This window comes from Oncorhynchus keta, chromosome 23 (assembly GCF_023373465.1).
Source record: "Oncorhynchus keta strain PuntledgeMale-10-30-2019 chromosome 23, Oket_V2, whole genome shotgun sequence".
In the NCBI taxonomy this organism is placed as follows: Eukaryota; Metazoa; Chordata; class Actinopteri; order Salmoniformes; family Salmonidae; genus Oncorhynchus; species Oncorhynchus keta.
Genome location: NC_068443.1, coordinates 11112573 through 11137627, shown reverse-complemented (window position 1 = coordinate 11137627; position 25055 = coordinate 11112573). Strand labels below are relative to the sequence as shown.

Genomic DNA, 25055 nt, shown 5'->3' with positions numbered 1-25055 from the left:
GTTTCCATTCTATCAATATATCATATATGCAACATTATATGTTTCCATTCTATCAATATATCATATATGCTCCATTATATGTTTCCATTCTATCAATATATCATATATGCTCCATTATATGTTTCATTCTATCAATATATCATATATGCTCCATTATATGTTTCCATTCTATCAATATATATGTTTATATGTTTCCATCAATATATCTATCAATATTCTATCATATATGCTCCATTATATGTTTCATTCTATCAATATATCATATATGCTCCATTATATGTTTCCATTCTATCAATATATCATATATGCTCCATTATATGTTTCCATTCTATCAATATATCATATATGCTCCATTATATGTTTCCATTCTATCAATATATCATATATGCTCCATTATATGTTTCCATTCTACCAATATATCATATATGCTTTATATGTTTCCATTCTATCAATATATCATATATGCTCCATTATATGTTTCCATTCTATCAATATATCATATATGCTCCATTATATGTTTCCATTCTATCAATATATCATATATGCTCCATTATATGTTTCCATTCTATCAATATATCATATATGCTCCATTATATGTTTCCATTCTATCAATATATCATATATGCATTATATGTTTCCATTCTATCAATATATCATATATGCTCCATTATATGTTTCCATTCTATCAATATATCATATATGCCCCATTATATGTTTCCATTCTATCAATATATCATATATGCTCCATTATATGTTTCCATTCTATCAATATATCATATATGCTCCATTATATGTTTCCATTCTATCAATATATCATATATGCCCCATTATATGTTTCCATTCTATCAATATATCATATATGCCCCATTATATGTTTCCATTCTATCAATATATCATATATGCTCCATTATATGTTTCCATTCTATCAATATATCATATATGCTCCATTATATGTTTCCATTCTATCAATATATCATATATGCTCCATTATATGTTTCCATTCTATCAATATATCATATATGCTCCATTATATGTTTCCATTCTATCAATATATCATATATGCTCCATTATATGTTTCCATTCTATCAATATATCATATATGCTCCATTATATGTTTCCATTCAATCAATATATCATATATGCCCCATTATATGTTTCCATTCTATCAATATATCATATATGCTCCATTATATGTTTCCATTCAATCAATATATCATATATGCCCCATTATATGTTTCCATTCTATCAATATATCATATATTCTCCATTATATGTTTCCATTCTATCAATATATCATATATGCCCCATTATATGTTTCCATTCTATCAATATATCATATATGCTCCATTATATGTTTCCATTCTATCAATATATCATATATGCCCCATTATATGTTTCCATTCTATCAATATATCATATATGCTCCATTATATGTTTCCATTCTATCAATATATCATATATGCTCCATTATATGTTTCCATTCTATCAATATATCATATATGCCCCATTATATGTTTCCATTCTATCAATATATCATATATGCTCCATTATATGTTTCCATTCTATCAATATATCATATATGCTCCATTATATGTTTCCATTCTATCAATATATCATATATGCCCCATTATATGTTTCCATTCTATCAATATATCATATATGCTCCATTATATGTTTCCATTCTATCAATATATCATATATGCTCCATTATATGTTTCCATTCTATCAATATATCATATATGCTCCATTATATGTTTCCATTCTATCAATATATCATATATGCCCCATTATATGTTTCCATTCTATCAATATATCATATATGCCCCATTCTATGTTTCCATTCTATCAATATATCATATATGCTCCATTATATGTTTCCATTCTATCAATATATCATATATGCCCCATTATATGTTTCCATTCTATCAATATATCATATATGCTCCATTATATGTTTCCATTCTATCAATATATCATATATGCTCCATTATATGTTTCCATTCTATCAATATATCATATATGCCCCATTATATGTTTCCATTCTATCAATATATCATATATGCCCCATTCTATGTTTCCATTCTATCAATATATCATATATGCTCCATTATATGTTTCCATTCTATCAATATATCATATATGCCCCATTATATGTTTCCATTCTATCAATATATCATATATGCCCCATTCTATGTTTCCATTCTATCAATATATCATATATGCTCCATTATATGTTTCCATTCTATCAATATATCATATATGCTCCATTCTATGTTTCCATTCTATCAATATATCATATATGCTCCATTATATGTTTCCATTCTATCAATATATCATATATGCCCCATTATATGTTTCCATTCTATCAATATATCATATATGCTCCATTATATGTTTCCATTCTATCAATATATCATATATGCTCCATTATATGTTTCCATTCTATCAATATATCATATATGCTCCATTATATGTTTCCATTCTATCAATATATCATATATGCATTATATGTTTCCATTCTATCAATATATCATATATGCTCCATTATATGTTTCCATTCTATCAATATATCATATATGCTCCATTATATGTTTCCATTCAATCAATATATCATATATGCCCCATTATATGTTTCCATTCTATCAATATATCATATATTCTCCATTATATGTTTCCATTCTATCAATATATCATATATGCCCCATTATATGTTTCCATTCTATCAATATATCATATATGCTCCATTATATGTTTCCATTCTATCAATATATCATATATGCCCCATTATATGTTTCCATTCTATCAATATATCATATATTCTCCATTCTATGTTTCCATTCTATCAATATATCATATATGCTCCATTATATGTTTCCATTCAATCAATATAGCTTCATTACCCCACCCCATTTTTCTCCACGAATTATTTATCCACTATGTCCCCCTCCCTCTTTCTTACTCCCTGCTCGTCCAATGAAAACCAGATATTTCATCCCACTATAGTGTCCTAGCCAACCAGGACAGTCCTAGTGTACCATGTGACCTGAATTCCCTCCCTCTTGTCTCAACACAGATGGGGTGGACTTCGATTCAGACGTGGGCAGCACAGAGAGATTCAACGCGATGGGATGCGGTGAGAATGCCACTGTGGCAGTCTTCAAGGATTCCGTCTACAGTTGAACAATTTGATGCTCATTATCAAATAACACGGTTTTTTATTATGAGCTTTAATCCTGCCTCTTTGCAGGAATGGAAATGATTCGTAAGTATAGCAATAATTTATTTGGTGCCTAAATTATTCCGTTTTTGTTTATTTTCAAGGAAATTAATATGCATGTTTCGATTGAAAAAGAAAAGGAAAAACATATTCCAAATGATGTAGCATATTTTATATTTGTTTATAAACCCCCCAAAATAATATAACCCATTGTATGCTATTGTTTACCATGGATGCAGAATAGTTTGGGTTTGCTCACCTTCTCTGAATTAGACTACAATTGTATTGAGAAAAAATAGCATCAATACAATTAAACTATACATTGATATGATTTAACCGGTAACCGGTGGGGAAACTCGTTGGTTTAGCACTTCCTTTAATAAATTAATAAGTGCACTAAACTCAAGAAGGGTACGTATCCGCCCGCCCGTCTGGGATCGGCATGCTCGAGCTCCTATTATTGGTGGCTGTAAAGAACATCTCTAAATTACATCAGCGCACGTGAATCCTTCCAACCTGCCTAAAGAAAATGTGTTTTCCTGAGAGTATGGAGCCTATGCTACCTAGTCTAAATGTCAGAATAATTGTTCACTATCTAGCATATTTTGTAAAGATTATTTCTGGCATATCTGCGCACATCGGACAATGCCATTTTTACGGAAAGTTCCGGATCAGCCTATAGGCCTATATGTGAAAGTTTTTCTATTTTTGTTTGGGTTGAATGTAATCCAAGAAATCAATGCATTTAAACTTCAACCTTTGTTTCTATATTTGTATCGTCTCAAAGTATGGGTTGCAATTGCAGGAGAAGCCGCAGCATTTTAATCAGGGTGTGAACCCTGGAACCAGTCAGATTAAACCTGTCTGGCACAGTGGGCATTGGATTTAAAGTAGCCATAAAATCCATAACCTAAACTAGAGTTTATCAGGGATATAATGAAGCAAACCGAAAGAGAGCCTCATGGTCTGGTCTACACCATCTTTGTTTATGTCAGTACACCTCCCCCGACCAAACACAGCCCAGCCGACTCGAGAGACACCTGAATCCCCCTGAATCCCAGACTAACGATCAACAGAGCCTTCCTCCCTCCGTGTGTCTGAAAGCCCATCCCCCATTACCGCACAGTCACAGCTCCGCACGCAATGTTCTCTAGCTGGCGCGTCGAGTTGTCAATGGAACAGGGCGCGGAACGGTGGCGCTGCGGGCACACCTGCGCAGACTCAGTCAGGTCCTCATATAAAATCATGTGGTCAGAGTTAGATCAAATCAAAGAAGAGCCTTCGGGTAGCATAAGACACTGTCATGAATGATTGCAGTTGACAAATTGCCCACTCACAAGGAGGAGAGTTTGTCCCTGAAGTTTTTGAGATTGGAGGACAGATAGGACCCATGTTGCGCACTAATTGCGGGATTTGAACTGATATGCTACTGGTTATCAGGCTACCGTTCTGTTAACATCTGTCTGTAATCGCTTTAAAATGCTGATAGAAATGAAGAAATTGTATTTTATTTAAATGTTATATAAATACTTTCCAATCCATTAATGTCTCAGAAATTTGAATTTTAAGCTATAAATCTGGACTTAAATAAAATATTTAGATGCATTTTCTATATGAAAGAAACCCCACTGCCTACCATGCTGCGTGCTGAGGCTCCTCTCTCTCTTTATCTCTCTCTCTTTATCTCCCTCTCTCTTTATCTCTCTCTCTCTCTCTTTATCTCTCTCTCTCTTTATCTCTCTCTCTCTGCCTGCATTCACAGTGCCAAGCCCCAAAGTGCCTTAAGGTTAATGAGGCAATCTTCATCAATTCTTTTGCCATCTGGAGATGCTTCGTGGCAGCAAGATCCTGTAATGTGAAGAATGTTTGCACAGAGTGCCCAAACTTTTATGAACAAATTCATGCATGCCAATATCTTTTTTGTTTGTTGTAATGGCTATTCTATTGATGACAGCAGGCTACAAATAATGACAATTATGGAGTATTTTTAGCAGTAGGTAAGCATAGTACAGAATAGTACACAAATGCTGTCTATTACTACGTGCAGTGGTGGTGGTGGTGGTATTACGGTCGTTAGGATTTAGGCTCTCCTCACAGGGCTAAATTACACTTAATTCATTTTAGCATCCTCTGTTGTCTGCCCAGGAACGACAGAACAGGACATCCTAATCATTCAAGATGTAGAGGAGGAGTGTGCTTGTGTGTGTGCTTGTGTGTGTGCTTGTGTGTGTGCTTGTGTGTGTGTGTGTGAGTGTGTGAGTGAGTGAGTGAGTGAGTGAGTGAGTGAGTGAGTGAGTGAGTGTGGATCTGCCAATATGAGGGGGAGGTAGCTTTGCTTTGGGAGGAAATGGTTTTAAACAGGCAGGATATTTTATATAAAAGGGTTACATTTGAAATGTGGATGAAATAACCCCATCCTGTCTTAATCCTGAAGAGGAGGGGGGAGGTAGGGGGAGGAGGGGGGAGGAGGGGGGAGGTGGGGGAGTTCTGGCTTATCTCTTCCACCTGTGGCAAATGATGGATCAACATAATGTCTTATCGCTGGAGGGAGTGCACAGTATATAGGTCCAGTATGTGTGCTGGGTTGGAATGGGCATTCTCTAGTCACAACAGTAGAGAACTGGAATGGGCATTCTCTAGTCACAACAGTAGAGAACTGGAATGGGCATTCTCTAGTCACAACAGTAGAGAACTGGAATGGGCATTCTCTAGTCACAACAGTAGAGAACTGGAATGGGCATTCTCTAGTCACAACAGTAGAGAACTGGAATGGGCATTCTCTAGTCACAACAGTAGAGAACTGGAATGGGCATTCTCTAGTCACTACAGTAGAGAACTGGAATGGGCATTCTCTAGTCACAACAGTAGAGAACTGGAATGGGCATTCTCTAGTCACAACAGTAGAGAACTGGAGTGGGCATTCTCTAGTCACAACAGTAGGGAACTGGAATGGGCCTTCTCTAGTCACAACAGTAGAGAACTGGAATGGGCATTCTCAAGTCACAACAGTAGAGAACTGGAATGGACCTTCTCTAGTCACAACAGTAGAGAACTGGAATGGGCCTTCTCTAGTCACTACAGTAGAGAACTGGAATGGGCCTTCTCTAGTCACAACAGTAGAGAACTGGAATGGGCCTTCTCTAGTCACAACAGTAGAGAACTGGAATGGGCATTCTCTAGTCACAACAGTAGGGAACTGGAATAGGCATTCTCTAGTCACAACAGTAGAGAACTGGAATGGGCCTTCTCTAGTCACTACAGTAGAGAACTGGAATAGGCATTCTCTAGTCACAACAGTAGAGAACTGGAATGGGCCTTCTCTAGTCACTACAGTAGAGAACTGGAATAGGCATTCTCTAGTCACAACAGTAGAGAACTGGAATGGGCCTTCTCTAGTCACAACAGTAGAGAACTGGAATGGGCCTTCTCTAGTCAGTACAGTAGAGAACTGGAATGGGCCTTCTCTAGTCACAACAGTAGAGAACTGGAATGGGCCTTCTCTAGTCACTACAGTAGAGAACTGGAATAGGCATTCTCTAGTCACAACAGTAGAGAACTGGAATGGGCCTTCTCTAGTCACTACAGTAGAGAACTGGAATAGGCATTCTCTAGTCACAACAGTAGAGAACTGGAATGGGCCTTCTCTAGTCACTACAGTAGAGAACTGGAATAGGCCTTCTCTAGTCACTACAGTAGAGAACTGGAATAGGCATTCTCTAGTCACTACAGTAGAGAACTGAGGGAATTTGACAGGCTGAGACAGTCCATCAAACTGTCAATGAATATTCAGAATTAATATAAACCCTTTTATTGTTAGGAAAATGACATCCTTATCCAGATCACTATTAATTTTTGGGATAGAACCACATCAAAACAACTGAACTACATAGATTAATTAATTATATCTTGAAAATATTTTTTTTTTGGTCATCAATTTCATGCAGCCTTATATACTTTCAGTGAAGTTTTAATTTGCTAACGTGCTCATGCTAGTCATCAATTGCTTCACCAGCACATGATCACATTATTGAAGACACCCCCCCTTACCCCACGTGCCCCTGCGTCTGTCCACAGGAAGGATATGAAACACACACTTCCTTCTCGTGGGGCTTTCTACCCCAAACCGAATCATTTAAACATAAGATCAAATTTGTCATCCACCGTCGCCTAGTCACCTGTCATCTGGATGAGATAGAAAAACAACAGGAAGCTCCATGGAGAATAATGTACTGTACACGTCTCTACCTCCAGCATTGAAGCAGTCAGAGGCAATGAGCTGGTCTCATCCTTTATGCATTTGCAACATCCCTCTAGAGTGAAACAGGGAGAGTTAAAAAAAACAAGATATTTCAGTACCAGAGATGGATGCTATAACTATTGTATAAAAGCCAACCACGGAATAAATCTATCAAATTATTATTATTATTATTTTATAACTTCACAACCCTCTCTATCTGAGGCCTAACATGACTAAAAGTAGTTGGAATGTTTAAAGGGGGGTTAAGGGTTAAATTAATGAGGTAATGGAAGAAGCTCTGCACTGTGCCCTGGGCTTTAGCCTTCTCCTCAGTATAGATTACTGTGTCACCTCTGAACTCGTACCTCTTGTTTAGCCAATGGACTGAGGTCACTTTCAGGTCTACCCCTACAGCTAGCCAGGTGTCCCTCTTGTGTCATCACTCCGGTTCCCAGGAGGGGATTGGTTAGATTGTGGAATTTAACCTTTGACATTTGGACCCTTTGACCCTTTGTTGTAAAGCTGTCAAGGTCAGTATGAAAATGGAATATCTCACATAACTGAAAGATGAAGTCAGTTACTCACTTTCAAACTCTATGCGTGCGTGTGTGTGAGAGCCTCCTAAATTGATTTGACAGACGACCCATATAACAGGTAAGACCTGGCTATTCCCCATGGCCCGGTGACCCATCATAAGGACGTTAAAGGTAACTCCCCAACCCATCTACCCCCCGTCCCCCCCCGTCCCCACACACACACACACCTCCTCACCTCTCAACTCACCGACCCAACAGGCCCTCTCACCTCACCGACCCCACAGACCCTCTCACCTCACCGACCCCACTGACCCTCTCACCTCACCGACCTCTCACCATTCACCTGGTGGAATCCGAGTGGCTAAGTTGTGTCTAAAAGCATCTGCTCTCTAAAACTGATGCAGTGTATGAGAGTCACCTCATTCCTCTTGACACCTTATGGTGAACTCTATGACACTGAATGAACTGATGGATATGACAAGTCTGGTTAATTCATCAAAAACAGATAGCAGGATAGCAGTGGAGGAAAAATGGTGGAATGGTAGAGAGTTATTTTCACAGCAAACTTGAGCCACCAATGTGCAGCTTGTGAAATCAAGCAACATAGAGCTGCTGATTGGTTAGGACATGGAGATTATATATATATATATATATATGCCATTTAGCTGACGCTTTTATCCAAAGCGACTTACAGTCATGTGTGAATACAATCTACGTATGGGTGGTCCCGGGAATCGAACCCACTACCCTGGTGTTACAAGCGCCATGCTCTACCAACTGAGCTACAGAAGGACCACCCACAATTAAAATGGGCCAGCTACAAACCCTGTCAGTATTGACTATTAGAATGCATTATGGAATCAGAGTCTATACCATACTGTCACCATTGGGGAAAATTCCTTTTGGAAGTTTTGGAATCACTCCCATTGTTCCAAAAGAAACTGGGGGTTGCATATGGAAGCAGGAATGGCAGGAAATGACAGGCATTCTTTGTGGAAGATTCAAAAATAAACTTGGGTCCTCGCTTCCTGCTGGAGTAGAGGGGGAAACCAGAAGACAGGAGCGGTTCTGTCTTCTGTGAAATGAACTCTAGAACCTTTTAGGTGACGTTTTAGTCCTTGTTAAGTCACTTGCCCTAATTTTCCCTGTACGCTTATACGAAGTATAGTAGCAGCCTAATGGATATATTGACTATCAGTTTGAAAGCCTATTTTCTATCAAATCAACTGATACTCCATATGTCAACATATTTGGACATTTTTATAGTCATAGACCTTCTATGATTCTGTTAAGCAGTAAGCTTATATGTCCTATTGGTTTTCATTCCAGTAGTAGAACTAACTTGTATGCCCCCATTCACCCCCATTCGTCCTCTTTCGTCCTTATTTGTCTCTCATTTTCCTTACTGCATAGCTCCATCTGTATGTTACTTTATGAGGTGTTACAGTACAGTATCGTAGCCAAGACATAGCTGGCTGTAGGTTATACACTGTAAAGCTTTACATTCAGTTGGTGGTTGAGAGCAGAGCCTCACCCCTCCTAGTTTCACAAACCCCTCTGGTGCTGCTGAGCTGCCAGGAAAGTGAGTGTAGAAACTAAAGAAGAAAAACATTTGACTCCCTTCTTTCACTCTCAATGTCCTCAGTGACATTCATAACTAGAGAGAGAGTACGTGTGTGTGTGTGTCTGAGAGAGAGATATTACTTTGGTCAAGAATGGTGAATTTCTACTGTCAAAAAAAAGTACATTTGGGCATTAATAAGCAACACAAAATGCTTTTCTTTGCATGAAGAAATCCTTTAAAATACAGCTGGCCCATGTCCTGAATCTGAAGCTCCTGTACCATTCGTTGTCATTCCATACTGTCTACATGGACACATGGTTTACATGGAATAAAATGTCTCTCTCTCTCTCTCTCTCACCTAACCTTTCCTCCTAACATACGTTTTAGATTTAATAACAGCTTTTATTTCACAAGCTCCTCCCTCTCCAGCTCTCCTTGCTTCACACACACACACACACACACACACACACACACACACACACACACACACACACACACACACACACACACACACACACACACACACACACACACACACACACACACACACACACACACACACACACACACACACACACACACACACACACCTTTCCCTCGTTCCTCTCCTCCTGTTATTTACGTCCATTGTGCCGGTAGGGGTAATAGTTCCTGGGTCTTTGACCAGCGTAGCGCGGCGGCCCACGGTTCCTTCCATCCTCCTCCAGACAAAGGGATTGAGGAGGCCTTGAGGAGAAGGATAAAAGGAAACGGGGCCTTGCAGCCACTCCTTTTTACAATGGCAGCCTCCTTGTCGAGCTTGTAGAACAAATGGCCCCTTTCCCGCTTCCCCATTTAACAAGCCTTGTGTGTGTTTGTGTCAGTGAGAGAGAGAGAGAGAGAGAGAGAATGTGTGTGTGTGCATTTGTGTGTATGTGCATGTGTGTGTGTGTGCGTGCGTGTGTGCATGTGTGCATGTGATAGATAGAGAGTGAGATAATCGTATGTTGCATTTAGCCTTTAGAATGCTAGGTGAAATTCATTCTGGTTTTCTGTTGGGCACAAAGCAGGTGGATAATCATGAGCATTTGCTTCTGCCTGTTCGGGTTCCTGCGTCAGATGTTCAGTCCTTTACTGAAGATTCTCCACAGTGAGCCCTTGCTATTGTTTTGTTGTCTTGTGGTTGTTAGTGGTGAGTTAGTGGTGAGAGAGACTGGGAAATAACACTGTGTACGTAACAGTCTGGCTACACTATCAGGCCCCATACTCACTCAGCTAAGAGAATCAATATCAACAGCTTTGTATAGCACATCAATATCCATAATGTTGCAAAGGAGGTTTAAAGTAAAAAATCATTTAGGCCTACATCTCATTTTACATGTAGAAAAGACTAATCATCAGCTAAACAGACAGTTTAAGTGTTTGTTAGTGTCGGAGTCATACACAGGATCCAGAAGAGTATCAGATGTAAAACAAAATAACATGACATCCCAGTCTTAGCAGATAGACATTACTTTTGTTTTTCCAGTCTGTCTGTCTGTCTGTCTGTCTGTCTGTCTGTCTGTCTGTCTGTCTGTCTGTCTGTCTGTCTGTCTGTCTGTCTGTCTGTCTGTGTATATTACAGTAGCCTTTGGGGAGGGTCAACCACAGGAGTATTTTATGATCACAGACAACCTTCAGTCCTGAGACAACCTGAACCTAGAGACAGACCTCTCTCTTCTGCCCCTCGTCTATAGCATCATGAATTCCTTCATTTCCTCTGGCCAGCCTTGGGTGGATGTAAACGACATAGTTGAACAGTAGTTGTCTGTAAGGGCCTCTTTTCTGTCTGTCTCGCTGCCACCCTGGCCCCATGCGGAGCCAGACGCTACAGATGTCTGAATTTTCACTGCAAAAATGATTCAAATCTCACCCTATTCCCTATATATAGCACTACTTTTAACCTGAGCAAAGAGTCTAATAGTTTGGCTATAATTACGAAAGAGGCAGGTGTGTGGTTTTCCTATAATATGTCTATTAACCCACATCTCTGGCTTACACACAGTCAATGAAGAAGAAACATATTTAGTAACTGCTTAAGACTGAACAGGCCATGTTCTGGGAGCTATTGATGTCTTTTGTTTGATAGAGAGCCTCATGTTGCTGAGGAGAATGAGTTGGAGAGAGGCCTCAGGTAAGAGGACATTCACATTCAGCTGGTGATCTGCGGCTTTTCATGAAGGGGCTAGGAACAAAGCAGGCACCTGCACGACACAACATTCCGAGGGGTTAAAAAGGTCAGAGGTCACAGGGCCAATCACACGGCGGAATGAACGCAGTGACCCTCCTCCGTTATAGTTAGTGATTATAGACGTATAACATGGACTGAGACTGTTTCCTTTGATAGGTAGGTAGATAGAGAGACTAGCCCCTCTGTATGATCAAAACATGACCTAACAGTGGAAGGAAATGTACATTGAACTGAAACAGGGCCCTGGTCTTGTGTGTTGTGTGCCACAGGCAATAACATCCACATGTTTACAAAGGCCAGACCCTCGTTAGGTAGTCAACCATCACACTGAACCATTCTCTCCACTCTCATCTGATTATGCCACTGAACTGTATCTAATGGCCACAGTACATGTAATCACTCTGATTAGGCCTAGTGCATAAGAAAGAAGGCAACTGTCCAGTATGTAATACGTGGATATATTTAAGGGGCTGTAACAAGGTACTCCAGAACAGAAAAGTGGGTTTTCAGACTCTTATGAGAATAGGGTAGCCAACCAATGTAGTTATTTATTTTTTAAATGTATTTTTGGAAATCTATTTTTGGGGTAATTGGGCATATTTAAGAGGCTATTACTGAGAGAAAAAAATGTTTAAACACCACATCCAGAAAGCAGCCAATGTTTTTACGTTTCCTTTCTTTAGGATGTGATGTCTGCTTGTTGTGTGTACTATGTCTGAGTGAGGCTCTTCCAGGCAAACTGTTGGTCCGTAAGTCTGTAAGTCATTATCAATAGATGTATACAGTGTATTGGACCTACTGTTGGGACATTAACGCTTCGCCCACGGCAGACCACCCTAGACAGAGCAGTGGCGCTTCCTCTCGTCTTTTCATTGACTGGCCCTCAGGGAAGTGTTTATAAGACTTCCTGCTTGGATGTACCATAACATTGGTGGAGACGATGGTCATTATTTAAATAAATATAAAACTACTGGGGGATTTGATCCAATTTGATCAGAAATGCGCATATTAATTCACATCTTTCTGTGTCTCCCTTTAGGTTCCTACAAGAATCAGCCATCGGAGAATCCGCAAAGAACATTTCAAACGGAGGTAATTCTTCCCAGGACAGATACATAGGACTGGTTTCCCGGGCACAGATGAAGCCTAGTCCTGGAATATAAATCATTTTCAACTGAGATTCTATGATTTATCTCTGGGGTTTTCTGGTCCACCACTAGGCTTAATCTGTGTGTGAAAGCGCATCTTAAAGTATAAAGGCTTGAACATGCAAATAGACACAAATTGAAATGTCTTGTAGATGAAACAAAAGGCTGTACTGTATGCATTCATTATTCAACAGTAACGAGACATACTGTAACACATTCCTTTGCTTCTTGTTTTTTTCCCTCAGTGTTTTTGTTTGCATAACACCCGCATAGATCCACTGGCTTATCCTCCTGACTATCATTATGCCTTGAGTTCATTTATCGTTTCCAGCGAAGAACAGTCAAAATAAATACCTCCCTTCCTGCCTGAAATGTAATAAAAGCCAAATTTGTGGCAGCTGTGGAGTTTTTCCAAGATGGCCAACGTTACAAACAGATTTATTTACTCTAGCAGCTGACGCCCCCCTCTAAATCTCTACTGTCTGAGAGGCAAAGTGTCCTGTATAGACTGGCAGAGAGAGAAAGACACAATCATATTCATAAGAGAAGAGAATAACCAGAAACCATGGGTTGGACTGCGATAAGCGCTTTGCCCTGTGGTGTAATTATATAGTTATTTCAGAGGTTTATCTCTATCTTCATCAACATAGTTTTACAAGCATGTGTGTGTTTGTGTGTGTCTGTGTGTTCCCTCTGATCTATGTCATTGTTGCGACTCATATGCCTGCAGCTTGTCCCCTCATTCCCCCCCTTGACACACACACGGACACACACACACAATCGCCCCCAACACAATGGCAATATTCAGCTGTAGAACAGGGGTCCTCCCTCCGCCTCTAAGGGAGCGACATTGAACGGGGGAATGAAGAAATGCCTGGCTAACACTGAGGTTGCCATGGAGAAACCGTTTCTCTCCCCCACCCTGTGTCTGTTTCTTATTTCAGGTCTCAACGGGGGGCAACAGGGGTGTGTGTGTGTGTGTGTGTGTGTGTGTGTGTGTGTGTGTGTGTGTGTGTGTGTGTGTGTGTGTGTGTGTGTGTGTGTGTGTGTGTGTGCGTGCGCGTGCGCGTGTGAGCGTGTGTGCGTGTGTGTGAGCGTGCATGCATGTGTGATTGAGAAGGGTTGCGCTAATATGTATTATTATGTGTAATTATAAGGCCTTGATCCTTTATACATATATATATATATATATACTTTATATATATGTAATAGTCAGTGAATGGGGTGTCTACAAGAAGCCCGCTCTAAAACGAAGAGGCTATGGGAAGAATGATCACCCTATTAGCATATTTGTCCAGAAGGCATTGTTGGAGCGGTAGTGTCCCATCACGACGTATGCTCCAGGTTGTGAAGTGTGGTATCAAGACTGTTACTCTATTAGCATGTAGTCCATCAGGCTTCCATTGTGGTAAAGCTACTAGCATGTTAGCATCTGCCAGTAAATTAGTTTCCCCAGAGCAGTGGGCACGCTAGGCTAGCACCCACCATGACGTCAACTCTAAGTCTATGAAAGAGATGATGAATGAGCGCATTAGCATGTAGCATCATGACGTCAGCCTCAGTTCGTCTTGCTGGCCAGGAGGTTGGCAGGGGTCGTTTGTCCACCGAGCAATGACCTGCCAATGACAATGGGAGCGTTCAGTCGCGAAGGGAGAGGGAGACCAAACACACACACGGTCTAGCTCAGTCTCACTGCAGGGACAGCACAGTGTGAGTCCATCGTATTGTTCACCATGCAGCAAATCTATAAGCACTGTGACTGGCGGAAAAATTGTTCCCAACAATATCATTCTAACTCCAGAGTTCAATTTACACAGGGTGTCCAGGGGTGCAGGCAGTAGAATATAATAATCCAACAATATCATTCTAACTCCAGAGTTCAATTTACACAGGGTGTCCAGGGGTGCAGGCAGTAGAATATAATAGTCCAACAATATCATTCTAACTCCAGAGTTCAATTTACACAGGGTGTCCAGGGGTGCAGGCAGTAGAATATAATAGTCCAACAATATCATTCTAACTCCAGAGTTCAATTTACACAGGGTGTCCAGGGGTGCAGGCAGTAGAATATAATAGTCCAACAATATCATTCTAACTCCAGAGTTCAATTTACACAGGGTGTCCAGGGGTGCATGCAGTAGAATATAATAGTCCAACAATATCATTCTAACTCCAGAGTTCAATTTACACAGGGTGTCCAGGGGTGCAGGCAGTAGAATATAATAGTCCAACAATAGAATGTTATTGTCCATTGGTGGAGAAGGGGAATATACATTTAGCTTCTTCCCAACCCCCTGAGACAACACACACAGTAGTGTATGTCTCACACTGTCTACACACCATTAGACACCTTCACAACAGTTATCAATGCAGACGATTCAAACCCTGCCTGTATCTGTATGAATGTATACGAATGAGTATACAGTATGTACATTAAATCTGCATTTGTTCACTGTGATGCAACAATACTAACCGTCTGCTGCTGTATTTAAGGGGCTGTTCAACAGTCGGTGGGTGACCAGACGCCTCAGATCCTGCCTTCTTACCCTTCAGCTTTATGTTTGGTTATAAGGTTGTAGTAGATGTGCTGTAAACATCATTGACTTGTTGGTAGCCTGTTTTGCCAACAAACAACGAGAGAAAGCATTTAATTCTCTATGTTCCTCACTCACTCTAGTGGGGATGAATGCTATTTTATATTGCGGTGTCACAGAAACCAGGTAAGGGGGTTTTATTGAAGTGGTCTCTTGAAGCTCTAATTGAATAGAGCACTGCGTGGTTTTTACATTTATGTGTGTCCTGTCTCCTGCTGTTCCCTTCTGTCCCCTGCTGTCCCTTCCTGTCTTGTCCCCTCCTGTCCTCTCCCTTGCTGTCCCTTCCTTTCCTGTCCCCTCCTGTCCTCTCCCTTGCTGTCTCCCTCCTGTCCTGTCTCCTTCCTGTACTGTCCCCTCCTATCCTGTCTCCTTCCTGTCTCCCTCCTATTCCCCTCCTCTCCTGTCCCATTCGCCTCCCCTCAGCCCAGCCCTTAGTAAGCACATCTGTCAGCGCTGTCAGGCTCACCCTCTCACTGCAGTCCTGCTGTCCTGCTCACCTCGGTGAACATTCAACGCTGTCGGTGAGTTTGGTATGAATCACATAAAAACCATCGACCGTTGACTGTGCCCCGCGGCCTGCCCTGACCAAGACACCATAGAGTTGAAGAGAAGGTTATAATGTTGATGGGTGAATACCTGCTGGATAGAAGTGGTTGTGAACACACACGTGGCTACCAGCTGTCTTTCCTTCTTTGACGACACGAACGTACAAACATACACACACCCCTCACACCCAACTACCCCCCCATCCCCCATCTCTGCTACCCTGGTCCCTCCAAAGGCCCCTCCACTTCAAAGGTCACAATAAACATTCATTGCTGTCGCTGGGTTGGACTTTGTGGAAAAGCTCACTGAACAATGAGTGCCACTGTGTCCCAGACTGACATCGGATTTAATATCTCGGCAGGATGCACCATGTTCTCTCTCTCCCTCTATTCCCTCTCTCCCTGGCTCTGGATGTCTTCGGGGGAGCGAGAGAAAGACGTAAATAGAGTCTTCGTCTGCGACTGCTCCCTCATCTTCATCTTCCCCTCCTCTAATTGGAGGTTGTGTGTGCGGCGAGGGGGAAGGAAGCCGAGTGAATGTGTAATCATCTGGAGTCGCTTCTCCTTTAGCTGTTCCATCCCTCTCTTTTTATGCCTGTGTAATTATAGTGGGCTGTGTTAGCCCGGTGTGTGTCTGTGTATGTGTGTGTATGTGTGCTGTGTTAGCTCGGTGTATGTGTGCTGTGTTAGCCCGGTGTGTGTGTGTGTGTATGTGTGCTGTGTTAGCTCGGTGTGTGTGTGTATGTGTGTGTATGTGTGCTGTGTTAGCTCGGTGTGTGTGTGTGTGTGTGTGTGTGTGTGTGTGTGTGTATGTGTGTGTATGTGTGCTGTGTTAGCTCGGTGTGTGTGTGTGTGTGTGTGTGTGTGTGTGTGTGTGTGTGTGTGTGTGTGTGTGTGTGTATGTGTGTGTATGTGTGCTGTGTTAGCTCGGTGTGTGTGTGTGTGTGTGTGTGTGTGTGTGTGTGTGTGTGTGTGTGTGTGTGTGTGTGTGTGTGTGTGTGTGTGTTTGTGTGTGTTTGTGTGCTGTGTTTGCTCGGTGTGTGTGTGTGTGTATGTGTGTGTATGTGTGCTGTGTTAGCTCGGTGTGTGTGTGTGTATGTGTGTGTATGTGTGCTGTGTTAGCTCGGTGTGTGTGTGTATGTGTGTGTATGTGTGCTGTGTTAGCTCGGTGTGTGTGTGTGTGTATGTGTGTGTATGTGTGCTGTGTTAGCTCGGTGTGTGTGTGTGTGTGTGTATGTGTGCTGTGTTAGCTCGGTGTGTGTGTGTGTATGTGTGTGTATGTGTGCTGTGTTAGCTTGGTGTGTGTGTGTGTGTGTGTATATGTGTGTATGTGTGTGTATGTGTGCTGTGTTAGCTCGGTGTGTGTGTGTGTGTGTGTGTGTATGTGTGTGTATGTGTGCTGTGTTAGCTCGGTGTGTGTGTGTGTATGTGTGTGTATGTGCTGTGTTAGCTCGGTGTGTGTGTGTGTGTATGTGTGCTGTGTTAGCTCGGTGTGTGTGTGTGTGTGTGTGTGTGTGTGTGTGTGTGTGTGTGTGTGTGTGTGTGTGTGTGTGTGTGTGTGTGTGTGTGTGTGTGTGTGTGTGTGTGCTGTGTTAGCTCGGTGTGTCTGTATGTGTGTGTATGTGTGTGTATGTGCTGTGTTAGCTCGGTGTGTGTATGTGTGTGTATGTGCTGTGTTAGCTCGGTGTGTGTGTGTGTATGTGTGTGTATGTGTGCTGTGTTAGCTCGGTGTGTGTGTGTGTATGTGTGCGTATGTGCTGTGTTAGCTCGGTGTGTGTGTGTGTGTATGTGTGTGTATGTGTGCTGTGTTAGCTCGGTGTGTGTGTGTGTATGTGCTGTGTTAGCTCGGTGTGTGTGTATGTGTGTGTATGTGCTGTGTTAGCTCGGTGTGTGTGTGTGTGTATGTGTGTGTATGTGCTGTGTTAGCTCGGTGTGTGTGTGTGTATGTGTGCTGTGTTAGCTCGGTGTGTGTGTGTGTGTGTATGTGTTCTGTGTTAGCTCGGTGTGTGTGTGTGTATGTGTGCTGTGTTAGCTCGGTGTGTGTGTGTGTATGTGTTCTGTGTTAGCTCGGTGTGTGTGTGTGTGTATGTGTGCTGTGTTAGCTCGGTGTGTGTGTGTGTATGTGTGTGTTTGTGTGTGTATGTGTTCTGTGTTAGCTCGGTGTGTGTGTGTGTATGTGTGCTGTGTTAGCTCGGTGTGTGTGTGTGTGTATGTGTGTGTATGTGTTCTGTGTTAGCTCGGTGTGTGTGTGTGTATGTATGTGTGCTGTGTTAGCTCGGTGTGTGTGTGTGTATGTGTGTGTATGTGTGCTGTGTTAGCTCGGTGTGTGTATGTGTGTGTATGTGTGTGTATGTGTTCTGTGTTAGCTCGGTGTGTGTGTGTGTATGTATGTGTATGTGTGCTGTGTTAGCTCGGTGTGTGTGTGTGTATGTGTGTGTATGTGTGTGTATGTGTTCTGTGTTAGCTCGGTGTGTGTGTGTGTATGTGTGCTGTGTTAGCTCGGTGTGTGTGTGTGTATGTGTGCTGTGTTAGCTCGGTGTGTGTATGTGTGCTGTGTTAGCTCGGTGTGTGTATGTGTTCTGTGTTAGCTCGGTGTGTGTATGTGTTCTGTGTTAGCTCGGTGTGTGTGTGTGTATGTGTGCTGTGTTAGCTCGCTGTGTGTGTGTGTATGTGTGTGTATGTGTGTGTATGTGTGCTGTGTTAGCTCGGTGTGTGTGTGTGTATGTATGTATGTGTATGTGTGCTGTGTTAGCTCGGTGTGTGTATGTGTGCTGTGTTAGCTCGGTGTGTGTGTGTGTATGTGTTCTGTGTTAGCTCGGTGTGTGTATGTGTGCTGTGTTAGCTCGGTGTGTGTATGTGTGCTGTGTTAGCTCGGTGTGTGTATGTGTGCTGTGTTAGCTCGGTGTGTGTATGTGTGCTGTGTTAGCTCGGTGTGTGTATGTGTGCTGTGTGTGTGTATGTGTTCTGTGTTAGCTCGGTGTGTGTGTGTGTATGTGTGCTGTGTTAGCTCGGTGTGTGTGTGTGTATGTGTGTGTATGTGTGTGTATGTGTGCTGTGTTAGCTCGGTGTGTGTATGTGTGCTGTGTTAGCTCGGTGTGTGTATGTGTGCTGTGTTAGCTCGGTGTGTGTGTGTGTATGTGTGCTGTGTTAGCTCGGTGTGTGTGTGTGTATGTGTGCTGTGTTAGCTCGGTGTGTGTATGTGTGCTGTGTTAGCTCGGTGTGTGTGTGTGTATGTGTGCTGTGTTAGCTCGGTGTGTGTGTGTGTATGTATGTGTATGTGTGCTGTGTTAGCTCGGTGTGTGTATGTGTGCTGTGTTAGCTCGGTGTGTGTATGTGTGCTGTGTGTGTGTATGTGTGCTGTGTTAGCTCGGTGTGTGTGTGTGTATGTGTGCTGTGTTAGCTCGGTGTGTGTGTGTGTATGTGTGCTGTGTTAGCTCGGTGTATGTGTGTGTGTGTATGTGTGCTGTGTTAGCTCGGTGTATGTGTGTGTGTGTATGTGTGCTGTGTTAGCTCGGTGTGTGTGTGTGTATGTGTGCTGTGTTAGCTCGGTGTGCTGAGCGGCTCAAATGGCCCTTAGTAAAGCTGCTGGCTGCCGCATCCTCAGCTGGAGTGTTTTTGCTTGCTTCCTGTGTGTGTGCATTTGTGTGTGTGCGCGCGTGCGTGTGTGTGTTAGCTCGTGTGTGTGTGCATTTGTGTGTGTGCGCGCGTGCGTGTGTGTGTGTGTGTGTTTGTGTGTGAGAAAGAGAACAAGAGAGATAGAGGGAGGAAGGGATGTGTGCAAAAATATATTGAATTCAGCCCTCTCAATCCACCTTCCAAATGTGTTGATTAGTTCATTAGAATCCACATTAGCTTTTGCACAAGCAGCAGCTACTCTTTCTGGCGTAACACAGCATGAAAAAACCACTGATACAGTGATACACTGATACACTGATAGACTGATACACTGATACACGATACACTGATACACTGATACACTGATAGACTGATACACTGATAGACTGACACACGATGGACTGATAGACTGATAGTCTGATACACTGATAGACTAATAGACTGATACACTGATACACTGATAGACTGATAGACAGCCACCTCGGTGACTGGGAATCTGGTCTCTCAAACCCTGCCTCATTATCTGTGTTTGGGCAGTGATAGTCTGGCTTGGTGTGTATGTGTGTGTGACACTATCTGGCTGTCTGTGCGTGAGTTATTATTGCCTGAAACTCAACCTTTAACCTTACCCTCAGTCAGTCTTGGGTGTACATTCATACTGCTTTCCTCCCCTTTTCATTATCCTTAGACATATTGGCTGTAAGTTTGATGTTTGGTGTGATGTGTATTTTATTATAATAAAGTTCAATGAGATCCAAACATCTGTGGTTGATTCTCAGTCCTTCAACACATGTCGTGTTTCCTAGCAGAACAATAACCTGTACAGTAATAAAAAATGCATTGATCCAATAGCTCTATAAACCTCCACATCAATCCCAATAGTCCCATAAACGTGTTCCATAAACTCAAAACGAAACTGTAAAGTAGACCAGCATCATAGAGACTGGTGACTGCTCTTTCAGCATGATGGGTACTTAGGAATGTATGTGTCCTTGTCCCAACAGGGAATAATCTCTCTCTCTCTCTCTCTCTCTCTCTCTCTTTCTCTCTTTCTCTCTCTCTCTCTCTCTCTCTCTCTCTCTCTCTCTCTCTCTCTCTCTCTCTCTCTCTGTCCCCATCCTTCTCCCCCTGTCCCCTGTATTATTCATTGAGAAGCACTCTGTTCAGTTGTGCAGAAACGGACCACAGGTGATGATTATGATGTAATAATGGCTGTGTGTGGGTGGATCATAGAAATAGAATGAATAGAAAGGGCATCTCCATTCAAGTCAATGATTTCATAATGGGTGGACTGGCAGCCATTTTGAGTGTATCCATGCCAGGAAGTAAAAGCTAGGTTGAAGATGATGAAGGTTAAGACAACGGGATTCTAATATCCCATAACTCTTTGCAACAATGGGACCAGCTATGCTAGTATAGCAATTGCACTGGTAATTAGAAATGATGTTGATCCCAGATATGTGACAACTCTGTCTTAGCCTGTATATTTTCCACCTAGAATTAAAAAAAGCATGAAGGGTATCCTTCAATCTGTGCTATGATTTGTTAACTCAACTGACATTCCAAAAAAGACATTCCATTGCATGAGACACATCAGAGGCCAGTTCAACAAGGTTTCTGTTTGCATGGAGCATGTTACCGGAGTAACAACTTCAGTTGAACGATTTGAATGAACATTCCAAAGTGTTATGGTGAAACATCAAACAGCTACTTTTTCTAAGGATTACTGCGGCGTTTTAGCAACAGAATTCAAATTGAAAAGGATCTAGCAATTCTTACTAAAGTCTACATGGCCACTTGATTCTTTTTTGCGGCATTTTAGACCCAAAACAGACACTTACGTTCGCCGCACACTACCTTCACAGACTGTTCACTAACGCGGCTAACACAAAACAAATGGAATATGTTAGCTATTTCCCTTGTTGATCCAGCATCAGCTGAGAGGAAATGATTTAATCACAATACTAGGTAGCCATTGTGAGTGTACCCATGAGTTTACCAGTCAAATTGCCAGGGTTAGAACTTCAAAGAAGGCTCTATTCTCATATTTATATGCGATGAATAGCTTCATGTGATTGTCCACTGTTGAGCTGGTCCCTCTCTAAATACATGGGGGCTAGTGTAGTTAGGTCCCTCTCTAAATACATGGGGGCTAGTGTAGTTAGGTCCCTCTCTAAATACATGGGGGCTAGTGTAGTTAGGTCCCTCTCTAAATACATGGGGGATAGTGTAGTTAGGTCCCTCTCTAAATACATGGGGGCTAGTGTAGTTAGGTCCCTCTCTAAATACATGAGGGATAGTGTAGTTAGGTCCCTCTCTAAATACATGGGGGCTAGTGTAGTTAGGTCCCTCTCTAAATACATGGGGGATAGTGTAGTTAGGTCCCTCTCTAAATACATGGGGGCTAGTGTAGTTAGGTCCCTCTCTAAATACATGGGGGCTAGTGTAGTTAGGTCCCTCTCTAAATACATGGGGGCTAGTGTAGTTAGGTCCCTCTCTAAATACATGGGGGCTAGTGTAGTTAGGTCCCTCTCTAAATACATGGGGGCTAGTGTAGTTAGGTCCCTCTCTAAATACATGGGGGCTAGTGTAGTTAGGTCCCTCTCTAAATACATGGGGGCTAGTGTAGTTAGGTCCCTCTCTAAATACATGGGGGCTAGTGTAGTTAGGTCCCTCTCTAAATACATGGGGGCTAGTGTAGTTAGGTCCCTCTCTAAATACATGGGGGCTAGTGTAGTTAGGTCCCTCTCTAAATACATGGGGGCTAGTGTAGTTAGGTCCCTCTCTAAATACATGGGGGCTAGTGTAGTTAGGTCCCTCTCTAAATACATGGGGGCTAGTGGCTAGTTAGGTCCCTCTCTAAATACATGGGGGCTAGTGTAGTTAGGTCCCTCTCTAAATACATGGGGGCTAGTGTAGTTAGGTCCCTCTCTAAATACATGGGGGCTAGTGTAGTTAGGTCCCTCTCTAAATACATGGGGGCTAGTGTAGTTAGGTCCCTCTCTAAATACATGGGGGCTAGTGTAGTTAGGTCCCTCTCTAAATACATGGGGGATAGTGTAGTTAGGTCCCTCTCTAAATACATGGGGGCTAGTGTAGTTAGGTCCCTCTCTAAATACATGGGGGCTAGTGTAGTTAGGTCCCTCTCTAAATACATGGGGGCTAGTGTAGTTAGGTCCCTCTCTAAATACATGGGGGATAGTGTAGTTAGGCCCCTCTCTAAATACATGGGGGCTAGTGTAGTTAGGTCCCTCTCTAAATACATGGGGGCTAGTGTAGTTAGGTCCCTCTCTAAATACATGGGGGCTAGTGTAGTTAGGCCCCTCTCTAAATACATGGGGGCTAGTGTAGTTAGGTCCCTCTCTAAATACATGGGGGCTAGTGTAGTTAGGCCCCTCTCTAAATACATGGGGGCTAGTGTAGTTAGGTCCCTCTCTAAATACATGGGGGCTAGTGTAGTTAGGTCCCTCTCTAAATACATGGGGGCTAGTGTAGTTAGGTCCCTCTCTAAATACATGGGGGCTAGTGTAGTTAGGTCCCTCTCTAAATACATGGGGGCTAGTGTAGTTAGGTCCCTCTCTAAATACATGGGGGCTAGTGTAGTTAGGTCCCTCTCTAAATACATGGGGGCTAGTGTATTTAGGCCCCTCTCTAAATACATGGGGGCTAGTGTAGTTAGGTCCCTCTCTAAATACATGGGGGCTAGTGTAGTTAGGCCCCTCTCTAAATACATGGGGGCTAGTGTAGTTAGGTCCCTCTCTAAATACATGGGGGCTAGTGTAGTTAGGTCCCTCTCTAAATACATGGGGGCTAGTGTAGTTAGGCCCCTCTCTAAATACATGGGGGCTAGTGTAGTTAGGCCCCTCTCTAAATACATGGGGGCTAGTGTAGTTAGGTCCCTCTCTAAATACATGGGGGCTAGTGTAGTTAGGTCCCTCTCTAAATACATGAGGGATAGTGTAGTTAGGTCCCTCTCTAAATACATGGGGGCTAGTGTAGTTAGGTCCCTCTCTAAATACATGGGGGATAGTGTAGTTAGGTCCCTCTCTAAATACATGGGGGATAGTGTAGTTAGGTCCCTCTCTAAATACATGGGGGATAGTGTAGTTAGGCCCCTCTTCAATTCTTTACTGTTATTTACAGCCAAATACGAAAGGATCTAGTTTGAAAAGGTTGGAATATTGTCCAAACTCCTTGGCTGTCACTGAATTAGACACCAGCCAGGCATCAAGATGTGAACATAGTTGAAGATGGAGTAAGTGATTTGGAGCCAATGGGTTGAGCAGCTCCATATTTACCACAATGATCCTTCGTCCAGAACCGTACACATATTTTCTAACATTGGGGACTGCTAGGAGGAGACCAGGGCATGAATATAATACGGTCCATTTTGTACTTGGTACAAAAAATGTCTAAGGGCAGTGCTTGACAGGAGCTCACCAGAACCGAGTACCGGCACCTCAAATCTTCTACTGTTTCAGTTCCTGCACCTCTGATGTAATATTAGCTCAAACGCATTTTGTCCTGCAGTATTAAGTTCCTGTAGTATTAAGTTGCTGTAGTATTGAGTTCCTGTAGTATTGAGTTCCTGTAGTATTAAGTTCCTGTAGTATTAAGTTCCTGTAGTATTAAGTTCCTGTAGTATTAAGTTCCTGTAGTATTGAGTTCCTGTAGTATTGAGTTCCTGTAGTATTAAGTTCCTGTAGTATTAAGTTCCTGTAGTATTAAGTTCCTGTAGTATTAAGTTCCTGTAGTATTGAGTTCTTGTAGTATTAAGTTCCTGTAGTATTAAGTTCCTGTAGTATTAAGTTCCTGTAGTATTGTGTTCCTGTAGTATTGTGTTCCTGTAGTATTGTGTTCCTGTAGTATTGAGTTCCTGTAGTATTGTGTTCCTGTAGTATTAAGTTCCTGTAGTATTAAGTTCCTGTAGTATTAAGTTCCTGTAGTATTGTGTTCCTGTAGTATTGTGTTCCTGTAGTATTGTGTTCCTGTAGTATTGAGTTCCTGTAGTATTGTGTTCCTGTAGTATTGAGTTCCTGTAGTATTGTGTTCCTGTAGTATTGAGTTCCTGTAGTATTGTGTTCCTGTAGTATTGAGTTCCTGTAGAATTTAGTTCCTGTAGTATTGTGTTCCTGTAGTATTGAGTTCCTGCACCTAAATATAAACAGTACTGGGACCCAAAATGAGTATGGGCACCTATTTTAGTCCCAAGTCAAGCAAGCACTGCATAGCGGTAGTACCGAATCCAACCTGTCAACGCTAACACAATGGTACTAGACTACCATCTAGTGTTGATGTCCTGTATTACAGAAATGCCAGCACAGTCCTGCGGTAGTCTGGTGTTATTTCAATACTTAATGTGGTGATAAATCAAAATGGCAGAGGAATGT

General features: G+C 42.1%; 2 long non-coding RNA genes across 4 annotated transcripts; both read left to right on the top strand.

Moving 5' to 3' along the window:
• Positions 1-3113: 3113 nt before the first annotated feature.
• LOC118373389 (uncharacterized) lies at positions 3114-13370 on the top strand. Its single transcript, XR_004823415.2, has 3 exons — positions 3114-3262; positions 12803-12855; positions 13157-13370. It is a non-coding gene; the product is annotated as an uncharacterized LOC118373389 (long non-coding RNA).
• A 3944-nt stretch (positions 13371-17314) lies between these two features.
• On the top strand, positions 17315-20424 carry LOC127910971 (uncharacterized). 3 transcript variants are annotated; one of them, XR_008077045.1, is made up of 3 exons: positions 17334-17698; positions 17895-18158; positions 18369-20424. It is a non-coding gene; the product is annotated as an uncharacterized LOC127910971 (long non-coding RNA). The 3 variants fall into 3 exon arrangements; XR_008077043.1 differs by having other exon boundaries at positions 17334-17734; XR_008077044.1 differs by lacking the exon at positions 17895-18158 and having other exon boundaries at positions 17315-17780.
• Positions 20425-25055: the final 4631 nt, after the last annotated feature.